The sequence below is a fragment of the Pituophis catenifer genome, unplaced genomic scaffold (genome assembly GCF_029215685.1).
Source record: "Pituophis catenifer annectens isolate HBS135680 unplaced genomic scaffold, rPitCat1.0.hap2 SCAF_4, whole genome shotgun sequence".
Taxonomy (NCBI): domain Eukaryota; kingdom Metazoa; phylum Chordata; class Lepidosauria; order Squamata; family Colubridae; genus Pituophis; species Pituophis catenifer.
In genome coordinates this window covers 96,257,834-96,282,996 of record NW_027256884.1, presented here as the reverse complement: position 1 = coordinate 96,282,996, position 25,163 = coordinate 96,257,834, and positions in this window count along the sequence as shown.

Sequence of the window (25,163 nt, the reverse complement as noted above, 5' to 3'; positions counted from 1 at the left end):
ATTTGTAAGTCCTTTCACCTTTGTGCACATAAAAGTCAATTTATATTAATATATCAATGTATATTGAACTAGTGAATGTAATATTGGTTTATTAAATACATGCATAGTTGGTTAGGGAGTAAAATACTGTATACTTGATATATAATGAAGTAGGAGATATGTAAATTTGTATATAGAGCAAGGAATAGATTACTTATTAACTTGATTTTGACGTAAATGTTAGAAACCAAAGACGTTGAGCAATGTCCATTGTTTTACTTTTAAAACTAATGAAATAATAATAATAATAATAATAATAATAATAATAATAATAATAATAATAATAATAGTCTTGCTGCTTGCTATTCCCTTCAGTTTTCACTTCTCAGAGCTAAAATTCTTCTTCTTAAGCCAAGGCACGTCTTATTTCACTGAATGGAATAAAATTTGGTAGAAAAAGAAATATAGAATATTTTTTCTGCCTAACACAATTTTGGTTAATATGATTGGTTGAATAAGCTACACTTGGCTGATTCACACATCAAGCTAAGACGTAATTTATGTTCTGGAAAGCAATAGTAGATCCAAACCAACTTCTAAACTAAGCTAAAATAAATATGGTTGTTCTATACATTAGCACATTAATCTTAATATGTTGTGTTAATCAGGATAATATCAAAAACATTTCTGAGACAATAAACAGACTATTACAGACTCATCATCACTGTAACACACAAATCAACAAAATTCTTCCAAAATATCTTAAAACCAAAAGACCCCAAAACCATAGAAGAAAAAACAAGAATCACTTACCACATATAATGTTAAGACAGTAATTGGGATACTGGTAAAAGACTGGTAGATCACATCCATGAACATGATCCAGTAATGCAAAGACATAACAAAACTCTGCAATGCTGCAACACATTGACAAATTCAACCAAGTGGGAAAGTCAACATTTTAGATCAAGCCAAATTCAAAAATTTTAAAAGATTCCTGAAATTCAGACAATTCAGTCATTAATAGACACATAGAGTTACAGTAAATCCTTTTTTTTAAATAATTTTTTTTAAAAAAAAATTTAGACAAACATTTAATACATCAGTCATTCCTTCCATGTGACATCTCGATGTTATTTCTCAAGATTCTTCTTTTTGTTGTTTCTTCTGTCTTCATTCTCACCCAGTCCATTACAGCAATTCATCACTAACACAATATTCTAGTCATAACATTTTTTATACATAACTATAAATTTAATTATTTGTTATCTCTTTTCTAACCAATGGTAAAAATGATTCCATATCTTAAAATATTCTGACTCTTCTCTTTCTTTAATCATCAAAGTCAATCTGTTCATTTTTGCACAATCTAGATTTTTACTTCTCCTTCTAAAGGTATTTTCTCTGCTTTCCAATTTTGTACATAAACAATCTTTGCAGCTATTATTACATGTATAATCAAATAAATATTTTTTTACTATTTTTTTCAGGGAGGATACCCAATAGGAATAGCTCTGGCTTAAATTCAATACGTTGCTGTGTCATTTCTTCCAGCCATATCTTAATTTTATTCCAATAGTTTTTAGCTTCTGAACATGTCCACCACATATGGTAATATGACCCTGGTAACTGGTGACATTTCCAACATTTGGCTGATTTATCTTTAAACATTTTTGCCAGTTTCTCAGGTGGCATGTGCCATCTATAAAACATTTTATATTGATTTTCCTTATATGCAGTGGACATTGTTAATTTATAATTCCTTTCCCATAATTGTTGCCATTTTTCTAGATCAATTGAATATCCAAAATTCTTTGCCCAAGCTATTATTGTTTCTTTTACTTGCTCCTCCTCCAATTCAATACCAAGTAAGAAATTATAGAATTTTTTTATTAATTTATCCTCTGTTCCTGTGAGTATCCTATCCAACTCTGTCTTTTCCAGATAAAAACCATATAATTTAGCATCTTTTTCATATCTTGTTTGTATCTGCATGTACATATACCAATCTGTCTCAATCCCCTGTTCTTCCAGTTCTGGTTTCCCTTTCAGTTCCCCCTTATCTGTTAATAAATCCTTGTATCTAACAATATTTCCAAAATTAAAAACATTTGGGTGTATTAAAGCTTCCATTGTTGATAACCATATTGGTATTTTCACATAATATTTATCTCTAACCTTCTCCCATACCAATAACAATGCATTCCTTATATAATGTCTATGAAAGTATGTATGTATCTTTTTCTACCATACCACAAAAATGCATGCCATCCCAGTTGTAAATCATGGCCTTCCATGTTAATAATCTTATGTTTCTTAATTCAACCCATTCCTTCAACCATGTCATGCTGCTGCCTGTTAATATAATTCCCAATTCGGCAGTCCAAATCCATCTCATAGTCTCGTATCTGGAAGCATTTTTATGCTTATTCTTGCTTTTTTCCCTTGCCATATAAATTTCTTTATTATCTTATTAAGGTGTTAAAAGTAAGTCTTTTCAATTTTTATCGCTACTGTCTGGAATAGAAATAGTAATCTTGGTAATATATTCATCCTTATTATTGCAATCCGTCCCATAAGTGATAATTGAAGATTCTTCCACTTCTCCAAATCTTTCTCAATTTGTTGTTTTGTAATCTATAATTGTCTTCTTTTACCGTTACATATCTTGAGGTTAAATATACTCCAGTGTCTTTTCACCACTTGTATATCTAAATTCTCTTTTATCTCTCTTTTTTTGTTTTTCTGTAATATTTTTCACCAAAAGTTTTGTTTTACCTTCATTTATTTTCAAAGCCAGACACTTTTCCATATCCCTCTATTTGTTTTAGTAATTTAGGGCCTGTTATTTGTGGTTCCTCTATGATGAATACTAAATCATCTGCAAAAGCTTGCAATTTATACTCCTCTTTTTTAATTTTCATCCCTTTTATCTCTTCATTTTGTCTAATGTTTCTATTTAAAACTTCTAAAGTTGAAATAAACAACAATGGTGATAGAGGACATCCTTGTCTAGTACCTTTCGTGATATTGACATTTTCTGACAATTCTCCGTTCATCGTTATTTTAGCAGATTGTCTGTCATAAATCGTTTTTATGGTATTTATAAATCTCTCCCCAAAATCCATTCTCTGCAATTATTTTATCATAAATTGCCAGTTCACATTATCAAAAGCTTTTTGTGCATCCAAAAACATCATCACCATTTGCTTTTCTGGGTGTGTCTCATAATACTCCAAAGTATTCAAAATTATCCTCATATTGTCTCTAATTTGCCTTTTTGGTAAAAATCCATTTTGATCCATATGAATATATTCATTTAATGGTTTTTTCAACCTATTTGCCATTATTGAAGCAAAAATCTTATAATCCACATTTAACAACAAAATCGGTCTATAATTTTTTATCAGTTGTAAATCTGTGTCCTCTTTAGGTATAAGTGTTACATATGCCTCCCTCCATGAGTCTGGCATTCTTGCCTTCATGTAAATCCTGTTTACATATCATTCCAAAGATACAATCAAAATCCTAGGAAAGAAGCACTCTACAACAACCCCTCTCTCCCCAAAGACATACAACAGCCAATACACAAATAGATAATCTGGGCGAATACAATACACTAAGGAAATACCAAGGAAGCATCAAAGAAGAAGTCATCCTTCTTTGGCATATAAGGCATATAAATTACATAGCTAAATAAATAAATAAAATCCCTCTTCCCACAACTATTACTATACTGTATATAAACAGCCAAAAAACCCCAGTGTCTCTCACATTGATAATGTTACAGGTAGGCCTCAACTTATGATTGTAACGGAGACTGTCTATTATGGTCATAAATTGTGACAGTTGTAAAGTATGTCATCACATAATTGACCTGATTTTACACTTTTTTGTGGCCATTGTTGAGCAAATCACCATTGTTGTGAAATGAATCTGCAGTTGTTAAGTAAACACAGTGGTTATTAAGCAAACCTGCTGTTCCCTATGTGGTTGATTTTGTCAAAAAAACAGAAGTAAATGCCATTTTTCAGCAAAAAATGTTGCAAATTGCAGTCATAAGACCATAGAACACTGCAAATGGCCATAAATGCAGACCAGTTACTGAGTGCCCATAATGTGGCCACATTACTGAAGGAATGGGTGTCTGTCAGAACTTCAAAACTGGATTGTAAGTATATTTTGGACAGTTTGTTGTAACTTTGAATGATTGCTAAGTGACCAGTCATTTTTTCAGGACTTACTCTAAAGCAGTTCACCATAGATTGAACTTTTACATGACAAAAATTAAGGAACCAGAGAGATTACCTAAGATACTATAAATGGACACCAGTGAGTAATGATGTCAGTCTTAGATAAAAGAGGTCAGAAAAAGTTTATAGCAATAAACTAAAGAAGAATGAAATTGATAGTCTATGAAGATCCACAAAAGTAAGGAATTTGTATTGAGTGTGGAATAAAGAGTGGGAATTATGGACATGGATTGACTAATGAAAAAGGTGACTATCTTTTCTATTACACTTCTAGATGAAGAACTGGGAAGTGGGGAGATGAATCAGATTAGCAGCACCACAAAAATAAGTTGTAGCAGTGAAGATCATAGTTGTCTACAGGGTAAACAGGAATTTCAGTCAAAAGGTGAAGAAGGAAGGGGTTGTTCCTTGCAATTCTGAGTAATACATATCAAATAATGTGATTGTAATCATAAAATGTAGATTTTCATAGTTAAAATTTATTATTGAAATTACTGTATTTCATGCATTACACAGACATTATTTTGCATTAAGAGCACAGTGGTTAAGTGCAGTATTGCAGTCTGACTCTGCCAGGAGTTCAGTTCTGACCAGCTCAAGGTTGACTCAGCCATCCATTCTTCCAAGGTCAGTAAAATGAGGACCCAGATTGTTGGGATTAATATACTGACTCTGTAAACTGGTTAGAGAGTGCTTTAAAGCTCTATGAAACTGTGTATAAGTCTAAGTGCTATTGCCTTTATTTCACCAATTGATTACAAATTAAGGCAGTAAAGGGGAAGGAAGTATCTGAAACAGATAAGGGTAATAGTGTATGAGCAGACCCAGAAACTTTAGAAGAGAAAAATCTTTGGAGGGTAGGAAAGAAGTGGAATTCCAATCCTCTGGAATTTTCCAATTCCAGAGGATTGACTCAGCCTTCCATCCTTTTGAGGTAGGTAAAATGAGGACCCGGTTTGTGGGGGCAATAAGCTGACTTTGTATAAAAAAAGAACACCGCTGGGGGGGGGCGAAAGCCCTACTAAGCAGATATATACAAAAGTATGAAGGTTATTGCTTAACGCATTGTAAGCCGCCCTGAGTCTCAGAAAAGGGCGGCATATAAATCTGAATGAATGAATGAATGAATGAATGAATGAATGAATAAAAGCAAACCAAGTAATAATCAAAAGCCAACATGAGTTTGTCAAAAACAGATCATGCCAGACTTATTGCATTCTTTGACAAAGTGACAAAATTAGTGGACCAGAGGAATGCTGTCCATATAATTTACTTGGAGTTCAGTAAAGCATTTGATAAAGTAGACCAAAACCTACTACTAGATAGAATAGAAAAAATGTGGGTTAAACGGCATCACCACCAGATGGATTCGTATCTGGCTGACCAACCGCACTCGACATGTAGTCCTCAATGGAACTGCATCTACATGGAGGGAAGAATGCAGTGGAGTACCCCAGGGCTCTGTTTTAGGCCCAGTGCTCTTCAACATCTTCATCAATGACTTGGACAAGGGACTAGATGGGGAACTCATCAAATTTTCAGATGACGCTAAGGTGGCAGGAATAGCCAACACTCCAGAAGATAGGCTCAAAATACAGAAGGATCTTGATAGACTTAAACATTGGGCGCTATCTAACAAAATAAAATTCAACAGTGAAAAAAGCAGGGTTCTACATTTAGAGAAGAAAAACAGTATATGTGGTATCTCGCTCAGTAGTAGTAACTGTAATAGGGATCTTGGAGTCCTAGTGGACAACCATTTGGATATGAGCCAGCAGCAGGGCCGGATTTTCCTATAGGCTAACTAGGCTTCAGCCTAGGGCCTCAAGATCAAGAGAGGCCTACACAGTGGTGGGATTCCGGGGGCTCTAGGGGGTTCGGCCGAGCCCTTTGTTAAATTGTTGGCTCGCCCGCCCCTCGCCTCCCACCCGCGTGGCGCCAGCCTACCGTAGCCAGGGGTGGGCAATTGTGGCTCTTTTACAACCTGTGGACTTCAACTTCCAGAATTCCTGAGACAGCTTGGCCACAGGTTGTAAAAGAGCCACAATTGCCCACCCCTTCCCTAGCCTGAGTTCCGCTGCCTGGGATCCACGTGGGCTGCCACGTGATTCCCCACCGGCTCCGGACGCAAGAGAGCAGGATGGAGAAAGCCGCTTCCATGCCTTCACTCACCCTCACCCTCACTCTCTGCTCTGTTGGATCGTTGGCCGTTCGCTTACCCCACCCACTCCCAATCTATTGCTGCCTCCGATGGCTAGAGGAAAAAAAAACTTCAAATTCTTGCCGCGGGGCTTCAAAGGGCCACCCTAGAGCCAGTGCTGCAGCCGAACCCTTTGTTAAATTGCTGGCTTGCCCCGCCCCTCCCCACCACTATTTATTGCCAATAAATAGTGGTGGGCGAGGGGCGGGGGAGCCAGCAATTTAACAAAGGGTTCGGTGTTTTTTTTGTAATTTTATTGGCCCCCGGAGCTTCAGCATAGGTTAATTAGCCCTTGCTTAGATCGGCTCCCGACCCCCAGCTGATTTGCTCTCAGCTGTTTTGCTCACGGATCTGCTCCTTGCTTGCAAAGAGTGCTGATTTTTTCCCCCCTAGCTATACTGAAAAACGAAAGAGAAAGTAAAGCAGGCTGTTGGCTTTGCACGTTGGAAAATTAGGCAGGCAGATTTCTTTTTCCTCACCAAAAAACGTAGGTGCAAACAACAGGAAATTTAGGGAAAAAGAGGAGATTTTAAAACACAAAAGAAAAAAAGCTCTATTTAACTAGGGAATTGTAATAATTGAGATACTATTAATTGTATATTGTGTTGAAAGCAGAAATGGTTAAGTTGTGGTTTGGAGGAATATATGGGGGAAATTATTTGGTTTATTATTATTGGTAAATATAATTAATTGATTTGTAAGAAATTGGATTGCATGGAAATAATTGGAATATTCATGTTCATATTGATTAATATACAAAAAAGGTAGTTATATAACTAATTGATTTATATTAAAATGTTGAATTCGTATTAAACAACTGTAATATTACATAATTAACCAATGTGAGGATGGATATAAAAATAGATGACAATGGGAAGGGGTATAATATAGAGTAGAAGGGAAAAATTGAATTTGATTAAGATTAGAAATGAGGATGAGGGTAATATTGGTTTTTTACAAAAATAGATGAGGAATAAATATGGCAAAAAGGAAATATAGAAATTGTAAATTTAATTGAAATGACTAAACACTGTTTAAATTTGTGAACCGGCCAAATACTCTGTTCAAAGAAAATAAATTGTATGTTTGTATGTGTGTTTCTAATTATTGTTATTTATTCATATTTCTTCTCTTTTATTCTTTAAAGTTTAACAATTCATTCTTTATCTTAATATCTTTATATTTGTTTGGGGTTGGCTTTCTTTCCTTTCATCTTTTTTATTGTACAGCAATCTTTCTCCTCAAACCTACCACCTCTCTTTTCTTTTCTTTCCTTCTTACTTTCTCTTCCTCCCCCTCTTCTTCTCCTCCCTACTTCCTCTTCCTTTCTCCTTCTCCTCCTCTCTTCCTCCCTCTCTCTCTCCTATTCTAATTTCCCTTCCCTTCCTTTATCCCTCTCTATTGCTGTATCCTTTTATGCATATGGACTACTCAGAGGGCTGAAAAAGTTATTTCTGACTGGTCCTCGCACTTTTGACCAGTCCTCGAACTTACGACTGTCCTCACATTTTACGTTTTTGCCCTATCTTGTCACCATGGTGAAGAAAAGCAGTTGTGAAATGAGTGACATGGTTGTTAAGAAAGCTGCACGGGCATAAATGTGAGGATGGTCATAAGTGTGAGGACCGGTCAAAAGTGCGAGGCCCAGTCAGAAATGATTTTTTTCAGCCCTCTGAAAAAAGTCTATGCACATAGCCTAAGGTGACCAGATTTTAACATTGGTAAAGAGGGACATTGTGGGCGTGGCTTATTTTGTGGGCGTGGATATCTGGTCATGTGACTGGGTGGGCGTGGCTAGCTGGTCATGTGACTGGGTGGGCGTGGCTAGCTGGTCATGTGACCGGGTGGCCATGGCTATGTGTATAGGGTAAGGTGAACAGATTTTAACATTGGTAAGAAGGACACCATTGTGGGCGTGACTTATTGTGTGGGCGTGGCTTGGAGGCCATGTGACTGGGTGGGCGTGGCTAGCTGGTCATGTGACCGGGTGGCCATGGCTATGTGTATAGGGACTACTCAGAGGGCTGAAAAGTCATTTCTGACAGGTCCTCACACTTTTGACTGGTCCTCACACTTATGACCATCCTCACATTTATGCCCGTGCAGTATTCTTAACAACCATGTCACTCATTTCACAACTGCTTCTCTTCACCATGGTGACAAGATAGGGCAAAAATGTAAAATGTGAGGACAGTCGTAAGTTCGAGGACTGGTCAAAAGTGTGAGGACCAGTCAAAAATAACTTTTTCAGCCCTCTGAGTAGTCCATATGCACAAAAGGACTAACCAGAGGGCTGAAAAAAGTCATTTCTGACAGGTCCTCGCACTTTTGACTGGTCCTCACACTTATGACCATCCTCATATTTATGCCCGTGCAGTATTCTTAACAACCATGTCACTCATTTCACAACTGCTTCTCTTCACCATGATGACAAGATAGGGCAAAAATGTAAAATATGAGGACAGTCATAAGTTCAAGGACTGGTCAAAAGTGTGAGGACCAGTCAAAAATAACTTTTTCAGCCCTCTGAGTAGTCCATATGCATTAAAGGATACAGCAATAGAGAGGGATGAAGGAATGGAAATTAGAGTAGGAGTGAGGGTAAGAGAGGGAGGAAGAGAGGAGGAGAAGGAGAAAGGAAGAGGAAGTAGGGAGGAGAAAAAGAGGGTGGGGGGAAGAGAAAGTTAGAAGGAAAGAAAAGAGAGGTGGTAGGTTTGAGGAGAAAGATTGCTGTACAATAAAAAAGATGAAAGGGAAGAAAGCCAACCCCAAGCAAATATAAAGACATTAAGATTAAGAATGAATTGTTAAACTTTAAAGAATAAAAGAGAACAAATATGAATAAATGGCAATAATTAGAAACACACATACAAACATACAATGTATTTTCTTTGAACAGAATATTTGGCTGGTTCACAAATTTAAACAGCGTTTAGTCATTTCAATTAAATTTACAATTTCTATATTTCCTTTTTGCCATATTTATTCCTCATCTATTTTTTTAAAAAAAACAATATTACCCTTCATCCTCATCTCTAATCTTAATCAAATTCAATTTTTCCCTTCTATTCTATATTATACCCCTTCCCATTGTCATCTATTTTTATATCCATCCTCACATTGGTTAATTATGTAATTATGTAATACAGTTGTTTAATACAAATTCAACATTTTAATATAAATCAATTAGTTATATAACTATTTTTTTTGTATATTAATCAATATGAACATGAATATTCCAATTATTTCCATGCAATCCAATTTCTTACAAATCAATTAATTATATTTACCAATAATAATAAACCAAATAATTTCCCCCATATATTCCTCCAAACCACAACTTAACCATTTCTGCTTTCAACACAATATACAATTATTAATAGTATCTCAATTATTACAATTCCCTAGTTAAATAGAGCTTTTTTTCTTTTGTGTTTTAAAATCTTGAACTCTCCTCTTTTGCCCAAAATTTCCCATTGTTTGCAGTTTTGTACCTACCTTTTTTGGTGAGGAAAAAGAAAAAGAAAAAGAAAGAAATCTCTCTCTGCCTCATTTTGTCACGTTGCAGGTTTAGTTTCGCTTTCGCCTTTGTTTTCAGTATAGCTAGGGGGAAAAAAATCTGCTCCAGGAACTTTTTGCAGCTTTTTGCAGCTAATTAACCTAGCGGAAGCTGTTAACAGGGGCTGTTTTTTCTATTTTTGCAGGCATGGGCCTATTCATTTTTTTTTAACACTGATCAGCTGTAGGTCGGCCCTTTGAAGCCCCGCGGCAAGAGTTTAAAGAGTTTTTTTTCCCTCTAGCCATCAGCGGGGATTCAGGAGGCAGCCGGGACTCAGGAGGCAGAATGAAAAATCGGGACTTTTTTAAAACGCCGCGGGACGCGGGACAAATTGCTCAAAAGCGGGACTGTCCCGCAAAAGCGGGACGTCTGGTCATCTTAACATAGCCACGCCCACCTGGTCACATGATGAGCTACCCACGCCTACACAGTCACGTGACCAGCTAGCCACGCCCACCCAGTCACATGATTGCCAAGCCACACCTCCAACTAAGCCACGCCCACAGAACCTGTTGTTAAAAAATTGAATCCCACCACTGGTGAAAGGGCCTCATAAGTGGAATAGCCTAGGGCCTCTTTCAATCTAAATCCGGCCCTGAGTATACAGTATACAGTATACAGAAATGGTAAGGTACAGCTGGAAAAGGGAAGCAGAAGGAGGTAGATTGGCAGAATAAAAATATAGGTTTGAACTGCAGATCTTGATCTGAGTGTTAGAGCTTTCAGCAAAGCTGTGGGCTAAGGTCTCCATCTCCAGAGAAAAGTTGACACCTGTGATACACAGTAGTAGCTGTTATTTTGCAATACATGAAAGGATGAAACCTTTTATCATGCAGAGGCAAAGATGTTTTTAAAAGCTAAATGACAGAGAAATCTAAACTCTCCTCCAACAAGGACTATCTTGATGCTAGAAAATGTTCTTGAATATTAGCTGGTTTTGTAGTCATTGAAGTGCACTTACACTGAGATCCTCTAAGAAGAGTTTTTTTAAACAGGAGGTTTTGTTCGGAATTGAATACAGGTTTTTCTGTGGCAGGTTAGAACAGAGAGAAGAGTGTAATTCACAGGAAGATTTCCCCCCACTCCCTGTTTTCACAGTGAATATTTTAACATTTTCTAGCTGTCACTTTTGTAGTAACATTCTTTGGCTGGTAATTCACATCATCCTTAATGTATGTACTTCAATACGAGTTTTGCACAAATGGGGTTATCAGTTTGACATGAAAACTTGACATGAAGGCAACATTATGACTGAACTTGAAGAAATACTTTCTAAAGTAAGAGGCCTCAAAAAAATTGAACCATAGATAACATTTCAAATTACATGGAGTTTACAAGTTTACTTCTAGAGCAGAAAGTCTGAATGATTTTATATTTTGATAAGGAGAGATTTAATACTCCTCCTGTGTCTATAACATTTATCTAATTATAGGGTAAAATACCTGTTCCCTGATGCAATGGCAGTCATAGACATCCATTGGAGGTGAGGGAGAGAGAGAAAATGACAAAACATGTATGACAATGTCTGCATGCAAATACAACTACTTACAGGCTTGAATCTGATGTCAGGCCTCAAGTACATAATTAGAACATTTACATGAGGATGTTACCATGCAGGTATAGTCATTTTGGTGTCATTATGATGTGCTATGGACACCATAATCTACTCCCACAGACTGATATTCTCAGATAGTCATTGGAGCTCATATATTTAGGGGAACCACTGAAACATATAAAATGTATTTTCTACTGAATCAGTCTCATGATAGAACAAGACAAAAGTTATCTATAACAGAGGCTCCAGGTTTACATGGGCCCCTTAAATGGTTTAATTTTTTTTTTAATTTTTTTTTTAAATTTGATTTATATGCCGCCCTTCTCCGGAGACTCAGGGCGGCTTACAATGCGTTAAGCAATAGCCTTCATTCTTTTATATATTTTATACACAGTCAGCTTATTGCCCCCACAAACTGGGTCCTCATTTCACCTACCTTAGAAAGGATGGAACACTGAGTCAACCTTGAGCCTTGGAGAGATTCGAACCAGCAGAAATTGCAGGCAGCTGTGTTAATAACAGGGTGCACTAAACCCCTGTACTCCTCCTGAAGCACCTTTAAAAACTATTACCAAAATAATAAAAAAATGAAGTTACTAAATCCATAACTAGAGAGTAATCATATATATTTAATTAAATTTAAATTGAATTAAATGAGATGTTTCCCCTGTAAAACCAGAGAAATCCAGGTCTCAGTATGCCCTAAATGTTCTGTGTATAAATTTAAATTTGTTCCTCTACTATTATTTTTTTGAATATGGACCTCAGCATTCCCCCAGCCCAGGAAAAAAAAATCCTTAAGGAATAATAGATAATAATAAAATAATAAAAATATATACAACCACCTTCATATTAACTGTATTATAAATTTAAAAAGAATACACAAACTAAACTAAAAGGAAAAAAAAAGCTGTACAGGACAAAAAGAGAAAATAAAGAAAAAAGAAAGTATAAGACTAAGTAGAAAGAAATATTAAAAATAGCTTCCTAGCTGCATACAAAATACAAACTTAATAACTCATCATCCCTTGTAACATTACATGCAAGTATCTTTTCTTTCCATAACCCATCCCTTATCCATACGCAAATCCATAAATCATTAACATTGCAGTCCTAGTTTCAGGAAAAGTCGTTATAGGGATCCCAGATTTATATAAACATATAGTTTGAGCCTTAATCAAACAAGCCAGCTTTGTACTTTGCAAATGTTGCAGGATTTTATCTCCCTTCCATTTTTCTTTTTCCCATCTTGAAGCTTTCTTCAAGACTTTAACCAACTTTTTAAAAATCTTGTAAAAAAAAAAAATCCTTATCCAGGTAAAAAATATGTCACAAGTAAATGCCTTATTCTCCATTATGTAAATAATATATGAACAGTGTGTCAGGAGTTAACTTATTCTTCACTTCTTAATGTATTCATACTTTACCACTCCCATAATTAGCTCCACCCATTGTATATATAAGGAGCTGCATACGTTCATTCTGTGCTTCTATCTGTGAATATTCAGTGAATATAGAATGCCTTATGTAATTAAAGAGAGATATATTTGAACTCTTAATTCTTAAACAATTTATTGAGTCTGATCCTGAAAATATTGCAACAATCTGGTAGCAGAGGATGGTTGAATTGACTCAATAAAAACTTAAACATGTCTAAAAGAGATAGGCCCAACACCAGGGCATACAGCAAAGAAATGGAAGAGGATCAAGAAATAATAGATGAATCCACAAATGCAATTTCGAGAGAATCTGAAGAATACACCACAGAAGACGAAGAAATAATAAATGAAGATGATGATCAAGAAGAAAACGAAATAGAAAATAACGAAGTCAGGTCAGAGATACTAAAACTCTTAAAAAGCCAAAAGAGCGATGAAAGTCTTGTCGCGGACCTCCAAGATATACTAAAAAACAACGGAGCAGCGAGAGAGAAGTACATCGCTACTGAAAAACCAAAAGACTCAAAAATAGTAAGTGATATGCTTACAGATAAAAATGCAGCGAAGAAGAAAACCAACAATCTCGAGCAAAATTTCGAATGGCAGCCATCTTGGTTTCAACAGACTCCCAAGATGAGCGAAGCAGAGCCAATCAGAAAGCAGGATTCAAAATGTCTGGCGCGAAAAGCCTTACTTGATACGAAAAATGAAAAAGAAAAAGTATATACCTCAGAAGAATCAGAAACAGAGAATGAAGAAGATTCGATAGACATACAAGTAAAGTCAGCAATGAAAACACTTTTTGCTGCATTTGGACCGAAACTGAAGATTACTAAAAAATCAACCCAAAGGCAAGCAAACGAGCCAACGCCTCAAAATCTACCCGCTCCTATCCAGACGGCGAAAGCACCGACACCTGAACCCAGAGAGCCCTGCAGATACCACCCCACACCGCAGACTGATCCAAGGACCAGCGCCTTCAGCAAAAGAAGACGAGCGCCCGCTATCACCAGGACTCCCAAGATCGAGCCGGAAACTGATTCATCGGAAGAAGAACGAAGCGAGGGAGCTGCAGCAGCGAGAACCTCTCACGATGACTCCAGGAACGAAATGAGCAACGCGCATGCGCGGGACTACGCAGACAATCCAGGAAGACATGAGATGCAGAGAGAACCATGCAGACTCGTTGCGAGCATTCCCACGCCGTTTTGCAATTTTCAACATTTGCAAGACCACGGACTACCCCCGGTTGTAAGTAATGGACCCAACAATGTTGGGAATTTACCCAGTGACTTCCCAAAGCTGAGAATAGATGGCATTAATTTGCAAGAATGGTATCAGCAGCTCCAGGTTGTCTTTATGAAAGAAAACTTAATGTTTTTTATTACCAACCCCCCAAAAAGACCTTGGACTCTAAAGTTAGATTGCTTACATCATAGAGCATTTTTCTTATTAATTTCCAGTGTGTCCCCTGCCATGTATCACAGTATTAAGCAAAATCTGACCGTCTCAGAAATTATTCAATGCATGTTTAATTTGTTTCACAGTGAAAGCGTAGCCACTACCACAAGAATGTCTAAAGATTTCTTCTCTTCTAGGATAAAGCCAGGGGTTACCATAAGTGAACATTTAATATCTTTAAACAAGATTAGAGCAGAACTGCATTTAAGGGGGGAGGTGATTTCAGATCAAACGATGAAAAGTGTTATCATCAATTCGCTTGACCCATCATGGGATAATTATATGTCACACTTAGACACAATCAATCTAGGATACTTATCCATAGAAAGCCTATCCAACAAGTTAATAGCTGAAGACAATTCAAGGAGAAGTCGTTATAACAACCAAATAGAACACAAACAATATAAAAGGGTAGCATTTCAAGAAAGATACCATGAAACATTTAGGTGCCACAATTGTGGGTCTAAAGAACATAATAGGAGGGATTGTCCCAAAATTCAAAAAGAAAGACATAGGCCAGAATATAGAAATAGGTACAACAACAGACAGTCTTCCATTGATAGATTTAGGTATAGAAGTCCACCCAACTATAGAGAACATAGAGGGGGCAGAGATAATTCAAAGGATAGAAAATCTGGCTCACTGAATGGGCTAAATAAACATGACAACATTAACACACCACAACCAGAGAACAATAATTGGCTTATTGATTCTGGAGCAACTAATCACACTACTAATAATAAAAATATATTATCTTCATTTGTAGAAGATAAATTTGTAATCAAAGTAGCTAACCAAGAAAAAGTTCAAGTTATAGGTAGAGGGAATGTAATCTTACCTGGCCTAGGAAAAATAGAGGGGGTATTACTAATACCTGAAATTCCTCATAACATACTTAGTGCCATAAAACTAAGCAGAGATTCTGACATTAACATTGTGTTCTCAAAAGGAAAAGCAACATTAGAAAAAAACAAAATAAACGTAGGTACAGTAATAACCAAAGGAGGTCTACCTTACTTAATGACAAAGGAGGAATGGTTACACAACATTGATTCAAATATGGAAAATGACAATGAAATAGATAATAGAGACAATAGTAACAGTGACAATGAAGAACGTGAGGTAACCCATAATCACAAAGATACACACAATGAAAAAAAACCTAAGATAGGTAAACCAATTCATGATGAGTGTGCTCATGTCTTACATAGGAAATTAGGACATGCCAGTTTTCCTGTAGTACAAAAGATGACTGAACATGCAGAAGGTGTTAAAATAAAAAATTGTGAAAACTATCTGGAATGCTCAGTATGTAAATCTACAAAACTCAAAACTAGTCCCAGACCTAGAAAGTCAACGAGATCAACCAACAAAATTTTTGATTTGGTACATATGGACCTAGTTGGTCCACTAACACCATCAATTACTTATAAAAAACGTTATTTTCTAACAATTGTGGATGATTATAGTCGTTATGGATTTGTTTACACATTAAAACATAAGGATGAAACTTTTCAGAAATTTAAAGAGTTTTACAAATGTATAGAGACACAACACAATATTAAAATAAAACAAATCATGACAGATAGGGGATGTGAATTCATGTCTAAAGAATTCTCCCAATGGCTAAAGGACAGAGGAATGTTACATTACACATCTAGTCCATTTTCTGCATTCCAGAACGGAGTGGTAGAGAGAAAGAACTCAACGTTACAAACCATGATTAGATGCACTTTAGAAGATGCTGGCTTAGGTAAACAATTCTGGTCAGAGGCCCTACAATACTCTAATTACACACAAAATAGAACTTGGTCCAGCATTGTAAATAAGACACCATACGAAGTGATGTATAATAGGAAACCAAAATTAGCACACATGCACATATTTGGAGTCACTGCAGACGTACACATACCTAAACAACTAAGGCGCAAAGGTGAGAACGTATCCAGGAGACTTAGATTCATGGGGTACGAGACAGGTACAAAAGGATATAGATTTATCGATAATAATAATAAATTTATAGTCTCCAGAACAGCTGTGTTCCATGAACAGGCCAACTGGTCTAAAATACATCTTAATGAAATATTCCCAAACACCAATCCAGATACCAAACTCCAAGAAAAAAGAATTAGAGAAGAACACAATAACAATACACATAAAAATAAAATTAAAACATGGACAAACAGTCAACATAAAATAAAGACAGATTCATTAACTAAAAAAGAAGCAAGATATTTACATGACAATGATAGTAAACCAGAAAAAGCAATCAGAAGTAGCAGAAATCAAATGCCAAACAAATACAAATATTATGTAATGTATATGGATGGAGAGTCATCAATACCTAACACATATGAGGAAGTGTTAAAACTTCCTCCTGAAGAAAAGAAAAAATGGGAAGCAGCCATGACTAAAGAGATGGATAGTTTACGAGGGCTAAATGTGTTCACCCCTACAGTTGCACCAAAGGACAAAACTATCATTGGCACTAGGTGGATATATAAAATTAAGAATTTAGAAGGAGGCAATACTCTATACAAAGCTAGATTAGTTGCACAAGGTTATGCACAGAAATATCCCGAGGATTATACTGACACATACTCCCCCACAGTAAGAACAGAGAGTGTCAAAACAGCTCTGGTTATAGCATCAGCACTCAACCTCGATGTGTTTCAATATGACATACAGACTGCGTACCTACACGCAAAGTTAGATAAAGAAATATATGTAAGAGCACCCCACAGTCAATACACAAACAAAAATGAGACTTGGTTATTAAATAAAAGTTTATACGGGCTGAAACAATCTGGTAAACAATGGTATGATTGTTTAGTAAAAGTTCTCAAAACCATGAATTTCAATGCCACTACTGCTGACAATTGCTTCTTTGTTAAAAAGGATAATAATTCCCTAGAATTTGTACTAATCTATGTGGATGACATTTTATACATAGGTAAACATAAAGAAAGGAAAGAGGCATTTGTAACAAAACTGAATGAACATTTTTCATTGAAATCTTTGGGTAAAGTAAATAAGTATCTTGGTGTTCAAATCAGTAAAACCAGAAGAGGATTTAAACTCTCTCAAAGGGACAAAATCATAGAGCTCTTGAATAAATGTAATTTAAGTAACGCTAAGCCCTGTGACACTCCCATGCAAACTGATTTTTTGAAGAATACAGAAGAATCATCTCCTGAATTCAAAGATAATACATTTTACAGGTCTGTCATAGGTTCACTTCTTTACATCTCCAATTGGACTAGGCCTGATATTGCTTTGCCTCTCAATTTATTGTCCAGACACGTCAGCAAACCATCACTATACCATTGGGAAGCTGTGAAAAGGATATTAAGGTACTTGAAAAATAGTTTAGACTTCTGTTTATTGTTAGAACCTAAAAATGTCAAAGAGCCCATCCTCACATGTTACGCCGATGCGGATTGGGCTGGAGATACCTCATGTAGAAAAAGCACATCTGGTTATATATTCTTTCTCAATGACTGTCCAGTTTACTGGTATACTGGCAAACAAGATTTAGTAGCCACCTCAACAACAGAGGCAGAATATGTTTGTCTATCTAAGGCAGCAAATAACCTTGTATGGTTCAATGATTTACTCTCTGACATTTGGAAAAAACCCATTTTGCCTTTTATCATGCATGAAGATAACAAAGCTGCTATCGAAATATCTAGATCTGATGCTATTGGACAAAGATCCAGACATATAGATATAAAAGTTAAACACGTGAGACAGTTGTCTCAGGATGGATTTATCAAAGCAGTTCATTGCGAAACATCGGAGCAAATAGCTGACATATTAACAAAGCCTTTGCCATCTAAGCAACATAAATACTTGACTTCCAAGTTACATGTATTATATTGTTCTGAATCTGAATGTAATTGTTGTAATATATCGAATCGGCATTTAGAGGGGGATTTGTCACAAGTAAATGCCTTATTCTCCATTATGTAAATAATATATGAACAGTGTGTCAGGGGTTAACTTATTCTTCACTTCTTAATGTATTCATACTTTACCACTCCCATAATTAGCTCCACCCATTGTATATATAAGGAGCTGCATACGTTCATTCTGTGCTTCTATCTGTGAATATTCAGTGAATATAGAATGCCTTATGTAATTAAAGAGAGATATATTTGAACTCTTAATTCTTAAACAATTTATTGAGTCTGATCCTGAAAATATCGCAACAAAATATTTCTATCTCTTATCCAGGTCATTTTCTTGACTTGACATTTGTACCTCCACTTTAGTTATTTTATCTGTCTTATAGTGCTTTTTATTTTTTAAAAAATGCAATATGTTCCATTAATGTTCTAATATTTCTGCATCAGGCAAAATTTGCTTCATCTCTTCATTTTCTATATCTTCCAAGATGTCCTCTTTCACATCAGTAATTTCTTCCTTAATGTTTTTAGGGCATAGTATATCCATAGAAGCATGAGAATGCTATTTTTGGCCCCACTCTTTAAAAATCACATGAAGTATTTCAAATGTAAAAGCATTTCTGTTATTTTACAAATTCCAATGCTGATCAAAGACATAAGACAGACTCACTTTTAACTGTCTCTTTAGGCCTGGAATCTGTAATCACCTCTAATGTTCTGTTTCTATAACTTCAACTCTCAAAACAGCATTTTGCTGTTTTGACTGAAGATAATAAACAAGTTGGTTTCACAAATCTACTTTTTATTTATGCAATTATTTCCAAAATCTCATAGAAAAAGTCCTAATGTTCCGTTATTCAAAGTTTGTTTGATCCCTTAATTTATTTATAACTTTTCTTAAATCAGATTCTTTTTTTTTTTTTTTATTGCAAAAGTTTTACAATTACATTTTCACCCCTTTTTTCACCCCCCCACCACCCTCCCCAAACTTCCCATCCTCCCTAACCCTCCCTAACCCTCCCCCCCCAGACTTCCCTATTACATACTCATAACTAATAACACTAATAAATAAACCTGAACCCATCCCTCCCCCTATATAATTTTTCCTCTTTGTCTCTTTACATTAAAATATTTCTAATACATTATTTTCAAATAAAAGCTATTTGATACTTTCTAGTTTGGTATTTGTTCTGAACATATTCTATCCACCTTTTCCATTCCCATTCATAAGTCTCTTGTGAACAATCTTTTAAATACGCTGAAATCTTCGCCATCTCTGCAAAACTGGCCATCTTCAAAGTCCATTCCTCGATAGTAGGCAAAGCTTCATTCTTCCAGTATTTACCTATCAACAATCTTGCTGCTGTTATCATATACAATATTAGTTTTATTTCACCCCGTGTAAAACCCTTAACTATACCCAATAAAAACAATTGTGGAGAAAATTGAATTTTTTTCTTCAAAACATTCTGCATGACCCACCAAATTTTTATCCAAAAAGCCTTAACTTTCCTACAGGTCCACCATACATGATAATACGTAGCATCCAAACATTCGCATCTCCAACATTTTGGCTGAACATTAGGGTACATACATGACAACTTTTTAGGATCTAAATGCCATCTATAAAACATTTTATAAAAATTTTCTCTCAGGTTTTGCGACTGTGTAAATTTAACATTCTGAACCCAAATTTTTTCCCAAGTTTCCAGCATCACTGGTTCTTCAAAATTCTGTGCCCACTTAATCATACAATCTTTAACTAATTCCGTTTCTGAATCTCTTTCTAACAAAACATTATAAAGCCTTTTAATATGCATTGGACCTTTCTCTCTTATATGTCTAACCAATTCTTCCTCATGCAACATAATACCAGTTTTTTGGTCCTCTTTCCATCTCATTTGTAATTGATTATATTGTAACCAGGTTAAATTAATCCCTTCGTCCAACAGTGTCTGCAATGTCTTCAGCTGCCATCTGCCCGCATCTGTAAAAAGAACCTCTTTATATAAAAACCCCCCGAGTGACATTATATTTGTATTCCACAAGGTATGACCAAGATCCAGCCATAGCGGTATTTTATAATCCCATTTGAGTCGGTGCTTCTTCCAAACTTTCATCAGGGAGTCTCTAAGTATATGACTTTTAAATACTTTATCCACTTTATTTTCATAGAATAAGTAAGCATGCCATCCAAATTCAAGATCAAAACTTTCTGCATTCAATATTCCAGCCTTTTTATTTCCAAACCAGTCACTTGTTAAAGTTAAAGCTGCTGCATCATAATATAACTGTAGGTTTGGGAGTTTAAGGCCTCCTCTTTCTGGAACATCTTGCATAATTTTCAATTTCACTCTCGGCTTTTTCTCGTTCCAGACAAACTTATTCACACCAGACTGCCAGACTTTCAGTTGTTTATCACTTTTAAGCACCGGAATCATTTGGAACAAAAACAGAAATCTTGGCAAAATATTCATCTTAACTGCTGCTATTCTTCCAAGTAAAGACAGTTGCAGCTTTTTCCAAGTCTCCATGTCTTTCTGAACCTCTCGCCACAACACCTCATAATTATTTTGAAACAATTTCATATTTGATTCTGCAACCTGAATTCCAAGATATTTTACCTTAGGTACAATTTCAAAACCTGCCCTCCTTTCAAGCTCGTGTTTACGATCTTGTGTCATATTCTTAACTATCATTTTAGTCTTTTTTGAGTTCAGTTTAAAACCTGAAACTCTACCATAGTCTTGTATAATGTCGTTCATCAGGATTATTGATTCCATTGGTTGTGATAGGGTAACAACCAGATCATCTGCAAATGCCTTTATTCTATAATCCTCTTGCCTTATCACTATACCTTTCAAAATTTTTGAGTCCCGTATTGTATTTAGCAAGACTTCCAATGTTAATATAAATAAAAGTGGGGACAACGGACATCCCTGTCTTGTTCCTTTTTCAATTTTAAACTCTGTCGTCAAACTTCCATTAATAATAATCTGTGCTTTTTGCTCTTGATAAATTGCTGAAATCGACTGTATAAATTGGTCCCCAAAGCCCATCTTTTTTAAAGTCTTTAGTAGAAAGTTCCAATCCACTCTATCAAAGGCTTTCTCCGCATCCAAAAAAACCAGCACTGCAGAAATCTGTTTATTCTTATCAAGATATTCCAATAAGTCTATTACTTGCCTTACATTATCCTTCATATATCTGCCCTCAATAAATCCCGCTTGGTCCTCATGAATTACTTTTTGGATTACTGGCATCAACCTGTTGGCTAATACCTTCGCATAAATTTTATAGTCTGTGTTCAAAAGAGATATTGGTCTGTAGTTCTCTGGTTTTTTAGGACCAACTTGTTCCTTTGGTATCAGAGATATATAAGCAGTTGTCCAAGATGGGGGTATTTTACCCCCTTGTTGAATATTGCAAAATAAATCTCTAAGTTGTTCCACCATTTCAGCTTGTAAAGTTTTGTAATACACTGCAGTCAAACCATCCGTGCCAGGAGCTTTGGCTGTTTTTAACTGCTTAATTGCTGCTATTATCTCCTCCTCTGTTATAGGATAATTCATTCTTTCCTTTTGTTGATCAGTAATTTTTGTAACTCTCTTATCCTTTAAATATTTTTCTATAAGTCCATTCTGCACCTCTTCTTTGGCATATAATTTAGTATAATAATCCACAAAAGCTTCTTTAATTAATTTTTGTTGAAAAATTTCTTTCCCTCCAATGTTAATACTATCAATAGTCCATATACTTTGTTTTTTCCTCAGTGTGTAAGCCAACCATCTGCCCGGTTTATTGGCATTGCAAAATGTATTATGCTTCGCGTATTGTAAACTTGTTGCAACTTGTTCCGCCATAAGCATTTGAAATTGGTCTTTCAAAAGTTTTATAGCACTTCGTATTCTTTCATCTGTTGGGTTTTTAATAAGTAATTGTTCCTTATTCTTTATTTCCATTTCCAACTCAGATCTTTTCTTTTGTCGGAACAGTCTATGTTTAGAATTCATGTAGATAAGTACCCCTCTCATATAAGCTTTACTAGCGTCCCAAACAATTTCAATTGGGGTACCTTTATTCAAATTTATCTCAAAAAATTCTTTCAAATGCTTTTTAAGTTCTATTGTATTTTTTTCATATCTAAACAAATTCTCATTTAATCTCCAAGAACGTCTCTCAACCTTATCCATCTCAATTTCTATCCATACAGGGCTATGGTCAGTCAAAGTTCTTGGAAAAATCTTTGTTCTTTTTGTCTTAACAAGTAGATCATTTGACAACAGGATAAAATCAATCCTAGAAAAGGATCTATGTCTATCGGAAAAGAAAGTATAATCCAATTCATTTGGATTATGTATTCTCCAAACATCTTTTAGTTCCATATCTTCTTTCAAATCAAAAAAGGTCTGCGGTAGTCTAATTCTAGACTTTGCCAAGCTCTTTTTGTCTAATTTAGAATCAATTACTCCATTCCAATCTCCCATAAATAAAATAGATCTATAGTCCCATTGCACTATTTTAGTATGTAACATCTTGTAAAAACAATCCTGTTGTTGGTTGGGAGCATAAATTCCAATCAAAAGAATTTGACCATTTGCTGTAAGCAATTCAATTGCTACAAACCTACCATCTTGATCTACTTCTATAACTTTTGCTGTTAATTTTTTATTTACATAAATAACCACACCATTCTTTTTCTGCGAAGTTGAAGATATATAATGTACTCCTAATTTTGAATTTATCAGATATTTCTGATCTTGAGTTGTAATATGCGTTTCTTGTAAACATATTATATCATTATTAAATTGTTTCAAATATGTAAATAGTTTCTTCCTTTTCTGTGCTGAATTCAACCCATTAACATTCCAAGATAAACACTTAAGGGTCATCGGCCTGTTTCTGGAGCGCAGAGCAAAATATTTGAAGTTCATCCAAAAGCTTCGATCTTGCTCCTCCCATAGCTCCACTCTCTTGTGGGGTACTCTTTGCTGCCTTCTTGTCTTGTCTTTCCTGTTGTTGTTGTTGTTTTTGTTTAAGTAATTTGGATTGAGCTCTAGTTATACGTTGATCTTTAACTTCAGTCAACTGAATCAAATCCAAAATTGGAGAAGAATCCAGCAAGGGCTCACTCAGAAAACCTCCTTCTGCACCTTGCACATTTTCTAATTCCTGCTTAGGCTGTTCTTCCAATTGCCTCTCTTCACTCTCCTTAATCTCCAAAACTGTAGATGTACGTGGAGATGGTGTTCTTTCCTTAAGAATAGTACTATAAAAATGTTGTGCCTTCTCCACAGTATTCAATCGATATCCTTCTCCCTTATATCTAAAAATTATCCCAGCTGGCGCATCCCACCGGAAGGGTATCTGTAAGTCTTTCAATTCCTTAACAAGAAAACCAAATTCTTTTCTAGCTTTCAGCATTTTAGGAGGTAATTCTTTAAAAATTACAAGTCGTGAGCCCCCCAGTTGTACAGAGGTGTGAAAAGATTTTTGGAGGATTTCATTTCTAATTTCTCTCTCAGTAAAATATATGACCACATCTCTAGGCAGTTGTCTTTGTCTGGCCACCCAAGAGTTCACTCTGTAAATTTTATCTATTTTGTGAAATACCAGATCAGGGTTAACTTGTAAGATCTTAGCCAGGGCTTCAGAGCAAACTTGTCTCAAGTCCTGTCTCTCCTCCTCTCGAATTCCCCGAAGCCGTATGGCAAATTCCATCGCCCGGAATTGTATCATGACAATCTCATCTTCAATTCTCTGCATTTTATTATCAGCTTCTTCAATTTTATAATCATTATCTTTCATCCTAACATTAACTTCTAATTTGAGTTCTTCAACTTTAAAATCAACTTTCCCAATAAAATTTGCCAGGCCAGACGCCACTTCTGATATTTTTTTGGTCACCATATTTTGATTCTGCTTCACCATATCTTTAACTTCATTAATTTCCTGCAGAAATTCCTCATGTGATTTTTGAAGTTTATGATCTATTTCCTGTTGAGATTCTTGAAATTTTTCATCCAAAGTTTTAGAAATAAAGTCTTTTAAATCTCCCACATCAATTTCTTTTTTCTGAGTTTGTAACTGTTGAGCAGGGGGAAGTTGCATTTGGTGTTTATGTGTGGGGGATCCCCCCCCTGATGCCTTCCCTTCCTGCTTCTTTGAAGCCATTGTGCCACGTAAGCTAATTTTTCTAAAGAGGGAAGTTCTTTTTCCTTTCCCTCTTCCACAAAAGCTTCTAAAAAAGTCCCCCAGATTTAATCAAGTGAAGCTGAAGTAAAACAAAGTCAAATTTTAGAAAAAGAAATTTTTTCTTTAGATAGAGCAACTTTGTAGCAGCTTTATAACTTTGTAACAAAGCAGGAAGGCTTCACAAATCCACTTTCATTAGCTCGTTAACTCAAATGCTGGGCGCCATTTTTTTTCAAATCACTTTCACTCACTCACTTTCTCTTTTAAATTAGAAAGTCAACAAAGCACTGATACTTGCAGTTTTCAAGTTTCTGGATTCAAGTTGATATTTCCGTTGTTTGTTAAAATTAGTTCCTTTCGCTTTAAGAGTTTGCTGCTGCCGGCTTGTTCTGCTAATTAGCAGAAACGTCCCACGCCGCCCGGAGTTTCAGCAGGTTGGAAGGGAGCCACGCCTGTTTCCTCCCCAGAAACAGTTCCCTGGGGGGTTACAGGGGCTCAACCTGTACCCTGCTATCTCTTCTCCTTCAATCTTCAAGATTTTGGAGTTTTCGAGCCGCTCCTCGATCGCGGGGCGGCTCTACAGGCGGCGGGGCTGGCGGTCTTTGAAGAAACAC